Raw genomic sequence first — 18,469 nt, forward strand, 5'->3', positions numbered from 1 at the left:
TTCCAATCTTTGTTTATCCACTGGTTGGAGTCCCATCGAGCACAAAGAAAGACGATTGCGTTCGTCAGAGGGCATTGGCTTTCTGCATTTGAACCTAGTATGGTCTGCTTCAGTATCTGAGGAGTTTTCGGTGGTGCTACCATGATGCAATCGTGAACAAAAATGCCCACTTCTGACTATATGACAGAAGGAAGGTCACTGATGAAGCAGCAGAAGATGTTTGGATATATGACAGTACCCTTCCTGATGAAGGACTCCTGCTCGAGAGGTCGATTTTGCCGGTCCTCGGATGCTGCCTGCCCCGCTGTGCTTTTCCAGCACCACTCTCATCTCAGTCGGTGTATGGAGTCTGGCCCATCATTCTGGGCTCACGGCCGGTCATCTCACTATGTCGATTTTACTTAATGCCAGAAAACTATGGATTGCGCCATGAAAATGCTCAAAAACGGAGTCTGCAGAGCCGACGTTTCCATCCGATCCCATCCCACACGCTGAGTGAACATACCCTGTTTACCGCGCAGCAGGACATTGGCGAGTGCACGCAGCCAGGCGAAGCAAACCCGTGGCATCGGGCCGAACTCTGTTCGAGCCGTGCAGCATTTGAAATAAAGGGTGCTGTAATGCGTTGCATTGGCCGGGAATCGAACCCGGGCCTCCCGCGCGGCAGGCGAGAATTCTACCACTGAACCAGCAATGCACCTGCGGGCGGGCCCGGCTAGAACTTTACTACAGTTTGAACTCCAGCAGGAAACTAAACCGGTATTCTTGATATTCTGTCCTGTGACGCAGCATGCCGACTCCAATCTCCAGCATCTGCAGCCCTGACTTTCTCCATTGCTGATATAGCGAGAAACCAAGTAGGAAACTCGCAATGAAGCGCTGTTTGTTTGACTAGTTGGATTTTATCTGAACGCTGTTTCTTTATTTCAAAATATATAAAGTAAATAATACGACAAGGATTCGAGGCTCAAGATTATTACTTGCAAATTATAGTTTGCCTAGATGCTTCCTGACCAAGTGGAGAACGCTATTCTTAAAATGGAAATGAGTTCTACTTAAATTATAACATTAACGTATTATGTGCACACAGTCAGCACAGCTCATATTTTGAAACACAACAACATAGAGATGGTGGTAGGAATAGCCCGCAGAACAAGCCTGCTCGCTATAGTTCATGATCAACTTCACTTTCCGGCCCATCTCTTGGTTTTGGAAGCATTCCAACGATTTCTCCAATCCAGCCTCAACTAGAGCATAGAACATACAAAAGGCCAGAACAGAACAGGCCCTTTGGCCCACGATGTTGTGCCGAGGTTCAACCCGAATGTAATGTAACCTACGCAATCCTCAACTCACTGCTCTCCATGTGCCCGTCCAGCAGTTCCTTAAATGACGCCAATGACTCTGCTTCCACCACCACAGCTGGCAACCCATTCCATGCATTCACAACTCTCTGCGTAAAGAACCTACCTCTGACGTCTCCTCGATACTTTCCTCCTGATATCTTCAAACTATGACTCGGGCTATTGACTCTGTCTGTGCCACTCATTACTCAAAGATATTCAATGCTAGAACATCAATGACGCTCTGTCGTGAAGAACTGAGAAGGTTTCCAATCTTTGTTTATCCACTGGTTGGAGTCCCATCGAGCACAAAGAAAGACGATTGCGTTCGTCAGAGGGCATTGGCTTTCTGCATTTGAACCTAGTATGGTCTGCTTCAGTATCTGAGGAGTTTTCGGTGGTGCTACCATGATGCAATCGTGAACAAAAATGCCCACTTCTGACTATATCACAGAAGGAAGGTCACTGATGAAGCAGCAGAAGATGTTTGGATATATGACAGTACCCTTCCTGATGAAGGACTCCTGCTCGAGAGGTCGATTTTGCCGGTCCTCGGATGCTGCCTGCCCCGCTGTGCTTTTCCAGCACCACTCTCATCTCATTCGGCGTATGGAGTCTGGCCCATCATTCTGGGCTCACGGCCGGTCATCTCACTATGTCGATTTTACTTAATGCCAGAAAACTATGGATTGCGCCATGAAAATGCTCAAAAACGGAGTCTGCAGAGCGGACGTTTCCATCCGATCCCATCCCACACGCTGAGTGAACACACCCTGTTTACCGCGCAGCAGGACATTAGCGAGTGCACGCAGCCAGGCGAAGCAAACCCGTGGCATGGGGCCGAACTCTGTTCGAGCCGTGCAGCATTTGAAATAAAGGGTGCTGTAATGCGTTGCATTGGCCGGGAATCGAACCCGGGCCTCCCGCGCGGCAGGCGAGAATTCTACCACTGAACCACCAATGCACCTGCGGGCGGGCCCGGCTAGAACTTTACTACAGTTTGAACTCCAGCAGGAAACTAAACCGGTATTCTTGATATTCTGTCCTGTGACGCAGCATGCCGACTCCAATCTCCAGCATCTGCAGCCCTGACTTTCTCCATTGCTGATATAGCGAGAAACCAAGTAGGAAACTCGCAATGAAGCGCTGTTTGTTTGACTAGTTGGATTTTATCTGAACGCTGTTTCTTTATTTCAAAATATATAAAGTAAATAATACGACAAGGATTCGAGGCTCAAGATTATTACTTGCAAATTATAGTTTGCCTAGATGCTTCCTGACCAAGTGGAGAACGCTATTCTTAAAATGGAAATGAGTTCTACTTAAATTATAACATTAACGTATTATGTGCACACAGTCAGCACAGCTCATATTTTGAAACACAACAACATAGAGATGGTGGTAGGAATAGCCCGCAGAACAAGCCTGCTCGCTATAGTTCATGATCAACTTCACTTTCCGGCCCATCTCTTGGTTTTGGAAGCATTCCAACGATTTCTCCAATCCAGCCTCAACTAGAGCATAGAACATACAAAAGGCCAGAACAGAACAGGCCCTTTGGCCCACGATGTTGTGCCGAGGTTCAACCCGAATGTAATGTAACCTACGCAATCCTCAACTCACTGCTCTCCATGTGCCCGTCCAGCAGTTCCTTAAATGACGCCAATGACTCTGCTTCCACCACCACAGCTGGCAACCCATTCCATGCATTCACAACTCTCTGCGTAAAGAACCTACCTCTGACGTCTCCTCGATACTTTCCTCCTGATATCTTCAAACTATGACTCGGGCTATTGACTCTGTCTGTGCCACTCATTATTCAAAGATATTCAATGCTAGAACATCAATGACGCTCTGTCGTGAAGAACTGAGAAGGTTTCCAATCTTTGTTTATCCACTGGTTGGAGTCCCATCGAGCACAAAGAAAGACGATTGCGTTCGTCAGAGGGCATTGGCTTTCTGCATTTGAACCTAGTATGGTCTGCTTCAGTATCTGAGGAGTTTTCGGTGGTGCTACCATGATGCAATCGTGAACAAAAATGCCCACTTCTGACTATATCACAGAAGGAAGGTCACTGATGAAGCAGCAGAAGATGTTTGGATATATGACAGTACCCTTCCTGATGAAGGACTCCTGCTCGAGAGGTCGATTTTGCCGGTCCTCGGATGCTGCCTGCCCCGCTGTGCTTTTCCAGCACCACTCTCATCTCATTCGGCGTATGGAGTCTGGCCCATCATTCTGGGCTCACGGCCGGTCATCTCACTATGTCGATTTTACTTAATGCCAGAAAACTATGGATTGCGCCATGAAAATGCTCAAAAACGGAGTCTGCAGAGCGGACGTTTCCATCCGATCCCATCCCACACGCTGAGTGAACACACCCTGTTTACCGCGCAGCAGGACATTAGCGAGTGCACGCAGCCAGGCGAAGCAAACCCGTGGCATGGGGCCGAACTCTGTTCGAGCCGTGCAGCATTTGAAATAAAGGGTGCTGCAATGCGTGGCAGTCGAGAATTCTATCACTGAACCACCAATGCACCTGCGGGCGGGACCCCCTAGAACTTTACTACAGTTTGAACTCCAGCAGGAAACTAAACCGGTATTCTTGATATTCTGTCCTGTGACGCAGCATGCCGACTCCAATCTCCAGCATCTGCAGCCCTGACTTTCTCCATTGCTGATATAGCGAGAAACCAAGTAGGAAACTCGCAATGAAGCGCTGTTTGTTTGACTAGTTGGATTTTATCTGAACGCTGTTTCTTTATTTCAAAATATATAAAGTAAATAATACGACAAGGATTCGAGGCTCAAGATTATTACTTGCAAATTATAGTTTGCCTAGATGCTTCCTGACCAAGTGGAGAACGCTATTCTTAAAATGGAAATGAGTTCGACTTAAATTATAACATTAACGTATTATGTGCACACAGTCAGCACAGCTCATATTTTGAAACACAACAACATAGAGATGGTGGTAGGAATAGCCCGCAGATCAAGCCTGCTCGCTATAGTTCATGATCAACTTCACTTTCCGGCCCATCTCTTGGTTTTGGAAGCATTCCAACGATTTCTCCAATCCAGCCTCAACTAGAGCATAGAACATACAAAAGGCCAGAACAGAACAGGCCCTTTGGCCCACGATGTTGTGCCGAGGTTCAACCCGAATGTAATGTAACCTACGCAATCCTCAACTCACTGCTCTCCATGTGCCCGTCCAGCAGTTCCTTAAATGACGCCAATGACTCTGCTTCCAACTGGACGGGCTGGCAACCCATTCCATGCATTCACAACTCTCTGCGTAAAGAACCTACCTCTGACGTCTCCTCGATACTTTCCTCCTGATATCTTCAAACTATGACTCGGGCTATTGACTCTGTCTGTGCCACTCATTATTCAAAGATATTCAATGCTAGAACATCAATGACGCTCTGTCGTGAAGAACTGAGAAGGTTTCCAATCTTTGTTTATCCGCTGGTTGGATTCCCATCGAGCACAAAGAAAGACGATTGCGTTCGTCAGAGGGCATTGGCTTTCTGCACTTGAACCTCGTATGGTCTGCTTCAGTATCTGAGGAGTTTTCAGTGGTGCTACCATGATGCAATCGTGAACAAAAATGCCCACTTCTGACTATATGACAGAAGGAAGGTCACTGATGAAGCAGCAGAAGATGTTTGGATATATGACAGTACCCTTCCTGATGAAGGACTCCTGCTCGAGAGGTCGATTTTGCCGGTCCTCGGATGCTGCCTGCCCCGCTGTGCTTTTCCAGCACCACTCTCATCTCATTCGGCGTATGGAGTCTGGCCCATCATTCTGGGCTCACGGCCGGTCATCTCACTATGTCGATTTTACTTAATGCCAGAAAACTATGGATTGCGCCATGAAAATGCTCAAAAACGGAGTCTGCAGAGCGGACGTTTCCATCCGATCCCATCCCACACGCTGAGTGAACATACCCTGTTTACCGCGCAGCAGGACATTAGCGAGTGCACGCAGCCAGGCGAAGCAAACCCGTGGCATCGGGCCGAACTCTGTTCGAGCCGTGCAGCATTTGAAATAAAGGGTGCTGCAATGCGTTGCATTGGCCGGGAATCGATCCCGGGCCTCCCGCGTGGCAGTCGAGAATTCTACCACTGAACCACCAATGCACCTGCGGGTGGGCCCCGCTAGAACTTTACTACAGTTTGAACTCCAGCAGGAAACTAAACCGGTATTCTTGATATTCTGTCCTGTGGCGCAGCATGCCGACTCCAATCTCCAGCATCTGCAGCCCTGACTTTCTCCATTGCTGATATAGCGAGAAACCAAGTAGGAAACTCGCAATGAAGCGCTGTTTGTTTGACTAGTTGGATTTTATCTGAACGCTGTTTCTTTATTTCAAAATATATAAAGTAAATAATACGACTAGGATTCGAGGCTCAAGATTATTACTTGCAAATTATAGTTTGCCTAGATGCTTCCTGACCAAGTGGAGAACGCTATTCTTAAAATGGAAATGGGTTCTACTTAAATTATAACATTAACGTATTATGTGCACACAGTCAGCACAGCTCATATTTTGAAACACAACAACATAGAGATGGTGGTAGGAATAGCCCGCAGATCAAGCCTGCTCGCTATAGTTCATGATCAACTTCACTTTCCGGCCCATCTCTTGGTTTTGGAAGCATTCCAACGATTTCTCCAATCCAGCCTCAACTAGAGCATAGAACATACAAAAGGCCAGAACAGAACAGGCCCTTTGGCCCACGATGTTGTGCCGAGGTTCTACCCGAATGTAATGTAACCTACGCAATCCTCAACTCACTGCTCTCCATGTGCCCGTCCAGCAGTTCCTGAAATGACGCCAATGACTCTGCTTCCAAGTGGACGGGCTGGCAACCCCTTCCATGCATTCACAACTCTCTGCGTAAAGAACCTACCTCTGACGTCTCCTCGATACTTTCCTCCTGATATCTTCAAACTATGACTCGGGCTATTGACTCTGTCTGTGCCACTCATTATTCAAAGATATTCAATGCTAGAACATCAATGACGCTCTGTCGTGAAGAACTGAGAAGGTTTCCAATCTTTGTTTATCCACTGGTTGGAGTCCCATCGAGCACAAAGAAAGACGATTGCGTTCGTCAGAGGGCATTGGCTTTCTGCATTTGAACCTAGTATGGTCTGCTTCAGTATCTGAGGAGTTGTCAGTGGTGCTACCATGATGCAATCGTGAACAAAAATGCCCACTTCTGACTATATGACAGAAGGAAGGTCACTGATGAAGCAGCAGAAGATGTTTGGATATATGACAGTACCCTTCCTGATGAAGGACTCCTGCTCGAGAGGTCGATTTTGCCGGTCCTCGGATGCTGCCTGCCCCGCTGTGCTTTTCCAGCACCACTCTCATCTCATTCGGCGTATGGAGTCTGGCCCATCATTCTGGGCTCACGGCCGGTCATCTCACTATGTCGATTTTACTTAATGCCAGAAAACTATGGATTGCGCCATGAAAATGCTCAAAAACGGAGTCTGCAGAGCGGACGTTTCCATCCGATCCCATTCCACACGCTGAGTGAACACACCCTGTTTACCGCGCAGAAGGACATTGGCGAGTGCACGCAGCCAGGCGAAGCAAACCCGTGGCATCGGGCCGAACTCTGTTCGAGCCGTGCAGCATTTGAAATAAAGGGTGCTGCAATGCGTTGCATTGGCCGGGAATCGATCCCGGGCCTCCCGCGTGGCAGTCGAGAATTCTACCACTGAACCACCAATGCACCTGCGGGTGGGCCCCGCTAGAACTTTACTACAGTTTGAACTCCAGCAGGAAACTAAACCGGTATTCTTGATATTCTGTCCTGTGGCGCAGCATGCCGACTCCAATCTCCAGCATCTGCAGCCCTGACTTTCTCCATTGCTGATATAGCGAGAAACCAAGTAGGAAACTCGCAATGAAGCGCTGTTTGTTTGACTAGTTGGATTTTATCTGAACGCTGTTTCTTTATTTCAAAATATATAAAGTAAATAATACGACTAGGATTCGAGGCTCAAGATTATTACTTGCAAATTATAGTTTGCCTAGATGCTTCCTGACCAAGTGGAGAACGCTATTCTTAAAATGGAAATGGGTTCTACTTAAATTATAACATTAACGTATTATGTGCACACAGTCAGCACAGCTCATATTTTGAAACACAACAACATAGAGATGGTGGTAGGAATAGCCCGCAGATCAAGCCTGCTCGCTATAGTTCATGATCAACTTCACTTTCCGGCCCATCTCTTGGTTTTGGAAGCATTCCAACGATTTCTCCAATCCAGCCTCAACTAGAGCATAGAACATACAAAAGGCCAGAACAGAACAGGCCCTTTGGCCCACGATGTTGTGCCGAGGTTCTACCCGAATGTAATGTAACCTACGCAATCCTCAACTCACTGCTCTCCATGTGCCCGTCCAGCAGTTCCTGAAATGACGCCAATGACTCTGCTTCCAAGTGGACGGGCTGGCAACCCCTTCCATGCATTCACAACTCTCTGCGTAAAGAACCTACCTCTGACGTCTCCTCGATACTTTCCTCCTGATATCTTCAAACTATGACTCGGGCTATTGACTCTGTCTGTGCCACTCATTATTCAAAGATATTCAATGCTAGAACATCAATGACGCTCTGTCGTGAAGAACTGAGAAGGTTTCCAATCTTTGTTTATCCACTGGTTGGAGTCCCATCGAGCACAAAGAAAGACGATTGCGTTCGTCAGAGGGCATTGGCTTTCTGCATTTGAACCTAGTATGGTCTGCTTCAGTATCTGAGGAGTTGTCAGTGGTGCTACCATGATGCAATCGTGAACAAAAATGCCCACTTCTGACTATATGACAGAAGGAAGGTCACTGATGAAGCAGCAGAAGATGTTTGGATATATGACAGTACCCTTCCTGATGAAGGACTCCTGCTCGAGAGGTCGATTTTGCCGGTCCTCGGATGCTGCCTGCCCCGCTGTGCTTTTCCAGCACCACTCTCATCTCATTCGGCGTATGGAGTCTGGCCCATCATTCTGGGCTCACGGCCGGTCATCTCACTATGTCGATTTTACTTAATGCCAGAAAACTATGGATTGCGCCATGAAAATGCTCAAAAACGGAGTCTGCAGAGCGGACGTTTCCATCCGATCCCATTCCACACGCTGAGTGAACACACCCTGTTTACCGCGCAGAAGGACATTGGCGAGTGCACGCAGCCAGGCGAAGCAAACCCGTGGCATCGGGCCGAACTCTGTTCGAGCCGTGCAGCATTTGAAATAAAGGGTGCTGCAATGCGTTGCATTGGCCGGGAATCGATCCCGGGCCTCCCGCGTGGCAGTCGAGAATTCTACCACTGAACCACCAATGCGCCTGCGGGCGGGCCCCGCTAGAACTTTACTACAGTTTGAACTCCAGCAGGAAACTAAACCGGTATTCTTGATATTCTGTCCTGTGGCGCAGCATGCCGACTCCAATCTCCAGCATCTGCAGCCCTGACTTTCTCCATTGCTGATATAGCGAGAAACCAAGTAGGAAACTCGCAATGAAGCGCTGTTTGTTTGACTAGTTGGATTTTATCTGAACGCTGTTTCTTTATTTCAAAATATATAAAGTAAATAATACGACAAGGATTCGAGGCTCAAGATTATTACTTGCAAATTATAGTTTGCCTAGATGCTTCCTGACCAAGTGGAGAACGCTATTCTTAAAATGGAAATGAGTTCTACTTAAATTATAACATTAACGTATTATGTGCACACAGTCAGCACAGCTCATATTTTGAAACACAACAACATAGAGATGGTGGTAGGAATAGCCCGCAGATCAAGCCTGCTCGCTATAGTTCATGATCAACTTCACTTTCCGGCCCATCTCTTGGTTTTGGAAGCATTCCAACGATTTCTCCAATCCAGCCTCAACTAGAGCATAGAACATACAAAAGGCCAGAACAGAACAGGCCCTTTGGCCCACGATGTTGTGCCGAGGTTCAACCCGAATGTAATGTAACCTACGCAATCCTCAACTCACTGCTCTCCATGTGCCCGTCCAGCAGTTCCTTAAATGACGCCAATGACTCTGCTTCCAACTGGACGGGCTGGCAACCCATTCCATGCATTCACAACTCTCTGCGTAAAGAACCTACCTCTGACGTCTCCTCGATACTTTCCTCCTGATATCTTCAAACTATGACTCGGGCTATTGACTCTGTCTGTGCCACTCATTATTCAAAGATATTCAATGCTAGAACATCAATGACGCTCTGTCGTGAAGAACTGAGAAGGTTTCCAATCTTTGTTTATCCACTGGTTGGAGTCCCATCGAGCACAAAGAAAGACGATTGCGTTCGTCAGAGGGCATTGGCTTTCTGCATTTGAACCTAGTATGGTCTGCTTCAGTATCTGAGGAGTTGTCAGTGGTGCTACCATGATGCAATCGTGAACAAAAATGCCCACTTCTGACTATATGACAGAAGGAAGGTCACTGATGAAGCAGCAGAAGATGTTTGGATATATGACAGTACCCTTCCTGATGAAGGACTCCTGCTCGAGAGGTCGATTTTGCCGGTCCTCGGATGCTGCCTGCCCCGCTGTGCTTTTCCAGCACCACTCTCATCTCATTCGGCGTATGGAGTCTGGCCCATCATTCTGGGCTCACGGCCGGTCATCTCACTATGTCGATTTTACTTAATGCCAGAAAACTATGGATTGCGCCATGAAAATGCTCAAAAACGGAGCCTGCAGAGCGGACGTTTCCATCCGATCCCATCCCACACGCTGAGTGAACACACCCTGTTTACCGCGCAGCAGGACATTAGCGAGTGCACGCAGCCAGGCGAAGCAAACCCGTGGCATGGGGCCGAAGTCTGTTCGAGCCGTGCAGCATTTGAAATAAAGGGTGCTGCAATGCGTTGCATTGGCCGGGAATCGAACCCGGGCCTCCCACGTGGCAGGCGAGAATTCTACCACTGAACCACCAATGCACCTGCTGGCGGGCCCCGCTAGAACTTTACTACAGTTTGAACTCCAGCAGGAAACTAAACCGGTATTCTTGATATTCTGTCCTGTGGCGCAGCATGCCGACTCCAATCTCCAGCATCTGCAGCCCTGACTTTCTCCATTGCTGATATAGCGAGAAACCAAGTAGGAAACTCGCAATGAAGCGCTGTTTGTTTGACTAGTTGGATTTTATCTGAACGCTGTTTCTTTATTTCAAAATATATAAAGTAAATAATACGACTAGGATTCGAGGCTCAAGATTATTACTTGCAAATTATAGTTTGCCTAGATGCTTCCTGACCAAGTGGAGAACGCTATTCTTAAAATGGAAATGGGTTCTACTTAAATTATAACATTAACGTATTATGTGCACACAGTCAGCACAGCTCATATTTTGAAACACAACAACATAGAGATGGTGGTAGGAATAGCCCGCAGATCAAGCCTGCTCGCTATAGTTCATGATCAACTTCACTTTCCGGCCCATCTCTTGGTTTTGGAAGCATTCCAACGATTTCTCCAATCCAGCCTCAACTAGAGCATAGAACATACAAAAGGCCAGAACAGAACAGGCCCTTTGGCCCACGATGTTGTGCCGAGGTTCTACCCGAATGTAATGTAACCTACGCAATCCTCAACTCACTGCTCTCCATGTGCCCGTCCAGCAGTTCCTGAAATGACGCCAATGACTCTGCTTCCAAGTGGACGGGCTGGCAACCCCTTCCATGCATTCACAACTCTCTGCGTAAAGAACCTACCTCTGACGTCTCCTCGATACTTTCCTCCTGATATCTTCAAACTATGACTCGGGCTATTGACTCTGTCTGTGCCACTCATTATTCAAAGATATTCAATGCTAGAACATCAATGACGCTCTGTCGTGAAGAACTGAGAAGGTTTCCAATCTTTGTTTATCCACTGGTTGGAGTCCCATCGAGCACAAAGAAAGACGATTGCGTTCGTCAGAGGGCATTGGCTTTCTGCATTTGAACCTAGTATGGTCTGCTTCAGTATCTGAGGAGTTGTCAGTGGTGCTACCATGATGCAATCGTGAACAAAAATGCCCACTTCTGACTATATGACAGAAGGAAGGTCACTGATGAAGCAGCAGAAGATGTTTGGATATATGACAGTACCCTTCCTGATGAAGGACTCCTGCTCGAGAGGTCGATTTTGCCGGTCCTCGGATGCTGCCTGCCCCGCTGTGCTTTTCCAGCACCACTCTCATCTCATTCGGCGTATGGAGTCTGGCCCATCATTCTGGGCTCACGGCCGGTCATCTCACTATGTCGATTTTACTTAATGCCAGAAAACTATGGATTGCGCCATGAAAATGCTCAAAAACGGAGTCTGCAGAGCGGACGTTTCCATCCGATCCCATCCCACACGCTGAGTGAACATACCCTGTTAACCGCGCAGCAGGACATTGGCGAGTGCACGCAGCCAGGCGAAGCAAACCCGTGGCATCAGGCCGAACTCTGTTCGAGCCGTGCAGCATTTGAAATAAAGGGTGCTGCAATGCGTTGCATTGGCCGGGAATCGATCCCGGGCCTCCCGCGTGGCAGTCGAGAATTCTACCACTGAACCACCAATGCGCCTGCGGGCGGGCCCCGCTAGAACTTTACTACAGTTTGAACTCCAGCAGGAAACTAAACCGGTATTCTTGATATTCTGTCCTGTGGCGCAGCATGCCGACTCCAATCTCCAGCATCTGCAGCCCTGACTTTCTCCATTGCTGATATAGCGAGAAACCAAGTAGGAAACTCGCAATGAAGCGCTGTTTGTTTGACTAGTTGGATTTTATCTGAACGCTGTTTCTTTATTTCAAAATATATAAAGTAAATAATACGACTAGGATTCGAGGCTCAAGATTATTACTTGCAAATTATAGTTTGCCTAGATGCTTCCTGACCAAGTGGAGAACGCTATTCTTAAAATGGAAATGGGTTCTACTTAAATTATAACATTAACGTATTATGTGCACACAGTCAGCACAGCTCATATTTTGAAACACAACAACATAGAGATGGTGGTAGGAATAGCCCGCAGATCAAGCCTGCTCGCTATAGTTCATGATCAACTTCACTTTCCGGCCCATCTCTTGGTTTTGGAAGCATTCCAACGATTTCTCCAATCCAGCCTCAACTAGAGCATAGAACATACAAAAGGCCAGAACAGAACAGGCCCTTTGGCCCACGATGTTGTGCCGAGGTTCTACCCGAATGTAATGTAACCTACGCAATCCTCAACTCACTGCTCTCCATGTGCCCGTCCAGCAGTTCCTGAAATGACGCCAATGACTCTGCTTCCAAGTGGACGGGCTGGCAACCCCTTCCATGCATTCACAACTCTCTGCGTAAAGAACCTACCTCTGACGTCTCCTCGATACTTTCCTCCTGATATCTTCAAACTATGACTCGGGCTATTGACTCTGTCTGTGCCACTCATTATTCAAAGATATTCAATGCTAGAACATCAATGACGCTCTGTCGTGAAGAACTGAGAAGGTTTCCAATCTTTGTTTATCCACTGGTTGGAGTCCCATCGAGCACAAAGAAAGACGATTGCGTTCGTCAGAGGGCATTGGCTTTCTGCATTTGAACCTAGTATGGTCTGCTTCAGTATCTGAGGAGTTGTCAGTGGTGCTACCATGATGCAATCGTGAACAAAAATGCCCACTTCTGACTATATGACAGAAGGAAGGTCACTGATGAAGCAGCAGAAGATGTTTGGATATATGACAGTACCCTTCCTGATGAAGGACTCCTGCTCGAGAGGTCGATTTTGCCGGTCCTCGGATGCTGCCTGCCCCGCTGTGCTTTTCCAGCACCACTCTCATCTCATTCGGCGTATGGAGTCTGGCCCATCATTCTGGGCTCACGGCCGGTCATCTCACTATGTCGATTTTACTTAATGCCAGAAAACTATGGATTGCGCCATGGAAATGCTCAGAAACGGAGTCTGCAGAGCGGACGTTTCCATCCGATCCCATCCCACACGCTGAGTGAACATACCCTGTTTACCGCGCAGCAGGACATTGGCGAGTGCACGCAGCCAGGCGAAGCAAACCCGTGGCATCGGGCCGAACTCTGTTCGAGCCGTGCAGCATTTGAAATAAAGGGTGCTGCAATGCGTTGCATTGGCCGGGAATCGATCCCGGGCCTCCCGCGTGGCAGTCGAGAATTCTACCACTGAACCACCAATGCGCCTGCGGGCGGGCCCCGCTAGAACTTTACTACAGTTTGAACTCCAGCAGGAAACTAAACCGGTATTCTTGATATTCTGTCCTGTGGCGCAGCATGCCGACTCCAATCTCCAGCATCTGCAGCCCTGACTTTCTCCATTGCTGATATAGCGAGAAACCAAGTAGGAAACTCGCAATGAAGCGCTGTTTGTTTGACTAGTTGGATTTTATCTGAACGCTGTTTCTTTATTTCAAAATATATAAAGTAAATAATACGACAAGGATTCGAGGCTCAAGATTATTACTTGCAAATTATAGTTTGCCTAGATGCTTCCTGACCAAGTGGAGAACGCTATTCTTAAAATGGAAATGAGTTCTACTTAAATTATAACATTAACGTATTATGTGCACACAGTCAGCACAGCTCATATTTTGAAACACAACAACATAGAGATGGTGGTAGGAATAGCCCGCAGATCAAGCCTGCTCGCTATAGTTCATGATCAACTTCACTTTCCGGCCCATCTCTTGGTTTTGGAAGCATTCCAACGATTTCTCCAATCCAGCCTCAACTAGAGCATAGAACATACAAAAGGCCAGAACAGAACAGGCCCTTTGGCCCACGATGTTGTGCCGAGGTTCAACCCGAATGTAATGTAACCTACGCAATCCTCAACTCACTGCTCTCCATGTGCCCGTCCAGCAGTTCCTTAAATGACGCCAATGACTCTGCTTCCAACTGGACGGGCTGGCAACCCATTCCATGCATTCACAACTCTCTGCGTAAAGAACCTACCTCTGACGTCTCCTCGATACTTTCCTCCTGATATCTTCAAACTATGACTCGGGCTATTGACTCTGTCTGTGCCACTCATTATTCAAAGATATTCAATGCTAGAACATCAATGACGCTCTGTCGTGAAGAACTGAGAAGGTTTCCAATCTTTGTTTATCCACTGGTTGGAGTCCCATCGAGCACAAAGAAAGACGATTGCGTTCGTCAGAGGGCATTGGCTTTCTGCATTTGAACCTAGTATGGTCTGCTTCAGTATCTGAGGAGTTGTCAGTGGTGCTACCATGATGCAATCGTGAACAAAAATGCCCACTTCTGACTATATGACAGAAGGAAGGTCACTGATGAAGCAGCAGAAGATGTTTGGATATATGACAGTACCCTTCCTGATGAAGGACTCCTGCTCGAGAGGTCGATTTTGCCGGTCCTCGGATGCTGCCTGCCCCGCTGTGCTTTTCCAGCACCACTCTCATCTCATTCGGCGTATGGAGTCTGGCCCATCATTCTGGGCTCACGGCCGGTCATCTCACTATGTCGATTTTACTTAATGCCAGAAAACTATGGATTGCGCCATGAAAATGCTCAAAAACTGAGTCTGCAGAGCGGACGTTTCCATCCGATCCCATTCCACACGCTGAGTGAACACACCCTGTTTACCGCGCAGCCTGACATTGGCGAGTGCACGCAGCCAGGCGAAGCAAACCCGTGGCATCGGGCCGAACTCTGTTCGAGCCGTGCAGCATTTGAAATAAAGGGTGCTGCAATGCGTTGCATTGGCCGGGAATCGATCCCGGGCCTCCCGCGTGGCAGTCGAGAATCCTACCACTGAACCACCAATGCACCTGCAGGCGGGCCTCGCTAGAACTTTACTACAGTTTGAACTCCAGCAGGAAACTAAACCGGTATTCTTGATATTCTGTCCTGTGGCGCAGCATGCCGACTCCAATCTCCAGCATCTGCAGCCCTGACTTTCTCCATTGCTGATATAGCGAGAAACCAAGTAGGAAACTCGCAATGAAGCGCTGTTTGTTTGACTAGTTGGATTTTATCTGAACGCTGTTTCTTTATTTCAAAATATATAAAGTAAATAATACGACTAGGATTCGAGGCTCAAGATTATTACTTGCAAATTATAGTTTGCCTAGATGCTTCCTGACCAAGTGGAGAACGCTATTCTTAAAATGGAAATGGGTTCTACTTAAATTATAACATTAACGTATTATGTGCACACAGTCAGCACAGCTCATATTTTGAAACACAACAACATAGAGATGGTGGTAGGAATAGCCCGCAGATCAAGCCTGCTCGCTATAGTTCATGATCAACTTCACTTTCCGGCCCATCTCTTGGTTTTGGAAGCATTCCAACGATTTCTCCAATCCAGCCTCAACTAGAGCATAGAACATACAAAAGGCCAGAACAGAACAGGCCCTTTGGCCCACGATGTTGTGCCGAGGTTCTACCCGAATGTAATGTAACCTACGCAATCCTCAACTCACTGCTCTCCATGTGCCCGTCCAGCAGTTCCTGAAATGACGCCAATGACTCTGCTTCCAAGTGGACGGGCTGGCAACCCCTTCCATGCATTCACAACTCTCTGCGTAAAGAACCTACCTCTGACGTCTCCTCGATACTTTCCTCCTGATATCTTCAAACTATGACTCGGGCTATTGACTCTGTCTGTGCCACTCATTATTCAAAGATATTCAATGCTAGAACATCAATGACGCTCTGTCGTGAAGAACTGAGAAGGTTTCCAATCTTTGTTTATCCACTGGTTGGAGTCCCATCGAGCACAAAGAAAGACGATTGCGTTCGTCAGAGGGCATTGGCTTTCTGCATTTGAACCTAGTATGGTCTGCTTCAGTATCTGAGGAGTTGTCAGTGGTGCTACCATGATGCAATCGTGAACAAAAATGCCCACTTCTGACTATATGACAGAAGGAAGGTCACTGATGAAGCAGCAGAAGATGTTTGGATATATGACAGTACCCTTCCTGATGAAGGACTCCTGCTCGAGAGGTCGATTTTGCCGGTCCTCGGATGCTGCCTGCCCCGCTGTGCTTTTCCAGCACCACTCTCATCTCATTCGGCGTATGGAGTCTGGCCCATCATTCTGGGCTCACGGCCGGTCATCTCACTATGTCGATTTTACTTAATGCCAGAAAACTATGGATTGCGCCATGAAAATGCTCAAAAACGGAGTCTGCAGAGCGGACGTTTCCATCCGATCCCATTCCACACGCTGAGTGAACACACCCTGTTTACCGCGCAGAAGGACATTGGCGAGTGCACGCAGCCAGGCGAAGCAAACCCGTGGCATCGGGCCGAACTCTGTTCGAGCCGTGCAGCATTTGAAATAAAGGGTGCTGCAATGCGTTGCATTGGCCGGGAATCGATCCCGGGCCTCCCGCGTGGCAGTCGAGAATTCTACCACTGAACCACCAATGCGCCTGCGGGCGGGCCCCGCTAGAACTTTACTACAGTTTGAACTCCAGCAGGAAACTAAACCGGTATTCTTGATATTCTGTCCTGTGGCGCAGCATGCCGACTCCAATCTCCAGCATCTGCAGCCCTGACTTTCTCCATTGCTGATATAGCGAGAAACCAAGTAGGAAACTCGCAATGAAGCGCTGTTTGTTTGACTAGTTGGATTTTATCTGAACGCTGTTTCTTTATTTCAAAATATATAAAGTAAATAATACGACAAGGATTCGAGGCTCAAGATTATTACTTGCAAATTATAGTTTGCCTAGATGCTTCCTGACCAAGTGGAGAACGCTATTCTTAAAATGGAAATGAGTTCTACTTAAATTATAACATTAACGTATTATGTGCACACAGTCAGCACAGCTCATATTTTGAAACACAACAACATAGAGATGGTGGTAGGAATAGCCCGCAGATCAAGCCTGCTCGCTATAGTTCATGATCAACTTCACTTTCCGGCCCATCTCTTGGTTTTGGAAGCATTCCAACGATTTCTCCAATCCAGCCTCAACTAGAGCATAGAACATACAAAAGGCCAGAACAGAACAGGCCCTTTGGCCCACGATGTTGTGCCGAGGTTCAACCCGAATGTAATGTAACCTACGCAATCCTCAACTCACTGCTCTCCATGTGCCCGTCCAGCAGTTCCTTAAATGACGCCAATGACTCTGCTTCCAACTGGACGGGCTGGCAACCCATTCCATGCATTCACAACTCTCTGCGTAAAGAACCTACCTCTGACGTCTCCTCGATACTTTCCTCCTGATATCTTCAAACTATGACTCGGGCTATTGACTCTGTCTGTGCCACTCATTATTCAAAGATATTCAATGCTAGAACATCAATGACGCTCTGTCGTGAAGAACTGAGAAGGTTTCCAATCTTTGTTTATCCACTGGTTGGAGTCCCATCGAGCACAAAGAAAGACGATTGCGTTCGTCAGAGGGCATTGGCTTTCTGCATTTGAACCTAGTATGGTCTGCTTCAGTATCTGAGGAGTTGTCAGTGGTGCTACCATGATGCAATCGTGAACAAAAATGCCCACTTCTGACTATATGACAGAAGGAAGGTCACTGATGAAGCAGCAGAAGATGTTTGGATATATGACAGTACCCTTCCTGATGAAGGACTCCTGCTCGAGAGGTCGATTTTGCCGGTCCTCGGATGCTGCCTGCCCCGCTGTGCTTTTCCAGCACCACTCTCATCTCATTCGGCGTATGGAGTCTGGCCCATCATTCTGGGCTCACGGCCGGTCATCTCACTATGTCGATTTTACTTAATGCCAGAAAACTATGGATTGCGCCATGAAAATGCTCAAAAACGGAGCCTGCAGAGCGGACGTTTCCATCCGATCCCATCCCACACGCTGAGTGAACACACCCTGTTTACCGCGCAGCAGGACATTAGCGAGTGCACGCAGCCAGGCGAAGCAAACCCGTGGCATGGGGCCGAAGTCTGTTCGAGCCGTGCAGCATTTGAAATAAAGGGTGCTGCAATGCGTTGCATTGGCCGGGAATCGAACCCGGGCCTCCCACGTGGCAGGCGAGAATTCTACCACTGAACCACCAATGCACCTGCTGGCGGGCCCCGCTAGAACTTTACTACAGTTTGAACTCCAGCAGGAAACTAAACCGGTATTCTTGATATTCTGTCCTGTGGCG

At 47.7% G+C, this 18,469-nt stretch overlaps 11 non-coding genes across 11 annotated transcripts; all 11 read right to left on the minus strand.

Moving 5' to 3' along the window:
* Window positions 1–626: 626 nt before the first annotated feature.
* trnag-gcc (transfer RNA glycine (anticodon GCC)) lies at window positions 627–697 on the minus strand. The gene has a single exon. It is a non-coding gene; the product is annotated as a tRNA-Gly (tRNA).
* A 1,539-nt stretch (window positions 698–2,236) lies between these two features.
* On the minus strand, window positions 2,237–2,307 carry trnag-gcc (transfer RNA glycine (anticodon GCC)). The gene has a single exon. It is a non-coding gene; the product is annotated as a tRNA-Gly (tRNA).
* Window positions 2,308–5,421: 3,114 nt separating this feature from the next.
* trnag-gcc (transfer RNA glycine (anticodon GCC)) lies at window positions 5,422–5,492 on the minus strand. The gene has a single exon. It is a non-coding gene; the product is annotated as a tRNA-Gly (tRNA).
* A 1,540-nt stretch (window positions 5,493–7,032) lies between these two features.
* On the minus strand, window positions 7,033–7,103 carry trnag-gcc (transfer RNA glycine (anticodon GCC)). The gene has a single exon. It is a non-coding gene; the product is annotated as a tRNA-Gly (tRNA).
* A 1,540-nt stretch (window positions 7,104–8,643) lies between these two features.
* Window positions 8,644–8,714, minus strand: trnag-gcc (transfer RNA glycine (anticodon GCC)). The gene has a single exon. It is a non-coding gene; the product is annotated as a tRNA-Gly (tRNA).
* Window positions 8,715–10,254: 1,540 nt separating this feature from the next.
* On the minus strand, window positions 10,255–10,325 carry trnag-gcc (transfer RNA glycine (anticodon GCC)). The gene has a single exon. It is a non-coding gene; the product is annotated as a tRNA-Gly (tRNA).
* Window positions 10,326–11,865: 1,540 nt separating this feature from the next.
* trnag-gcc (transfer RNA glycine (anticodon GCC)) lies at window positions 11,866–11,936 on the minus strand. The gene has a single exon. It is a non-coding gene; the product is annotated as a tRNA-Gly (tRNA).
* A 1,540-nt stretch (window positions 11,937–13,476) lies between these two features.
* On the minus strand, window positions 13,477–13,547 carry trnag-gcc (transfer RNA glycine (anticodon GCC)). The gene has a single exon. It is a non-coding gene; the product is annotated as a tRNA-Gly (tRNA).
* Window positions 13,548–15,087: 1,540 nt separating this feature from the next.
* On the minus strand, window positions 15,088–15,158 carry trnag-gcc (transfer RNA glycine (anticodon GCC)). Its single transcript has one exon. It is a non-coding gene; the product is annotated as a tRNA-Gly (tRNA).
* Window positions 15,159–16,698: 1,540 nt separating this feature from the next.
* On the minus strand, window positions 16,699–16,769 carry trnag-gcc (transfer RNA glycine (anticodon GCC)). The gene has a single exon. It is a non-coding gene; the product is annotated as a tRNA-Gly (tRNA).
* Window positions 16,770–18,309: 1,540 nt separating this feature from the next.
* trnag-gcc (transfer RNA glycine (anticodon GCC)) lies at window positions 18,310–18,380 on the minus strand. Its single transcript has one exon. It is a non-coding gene; the product is annotated as a tRNA-Gly (tRNA).
* Window positions 18,381–18,469: the final 89 nt, after the last annotated feature.

Source organism: Chiloscyllium punctatum, chromosome 30, assembly GCF_047496795.1.
Source record: "Chiloscyllium punctatum isolate Juve2018m chromosome 30, sChiPun1.3, whole genome shotgun sequence".
NCBI lineage: Eukaryota > Metazoa > Chordata > Chondrichthyes > Orectolobiformes > Hemiscylliidae > Chiloscyllium > Chiloscyllium punctatum.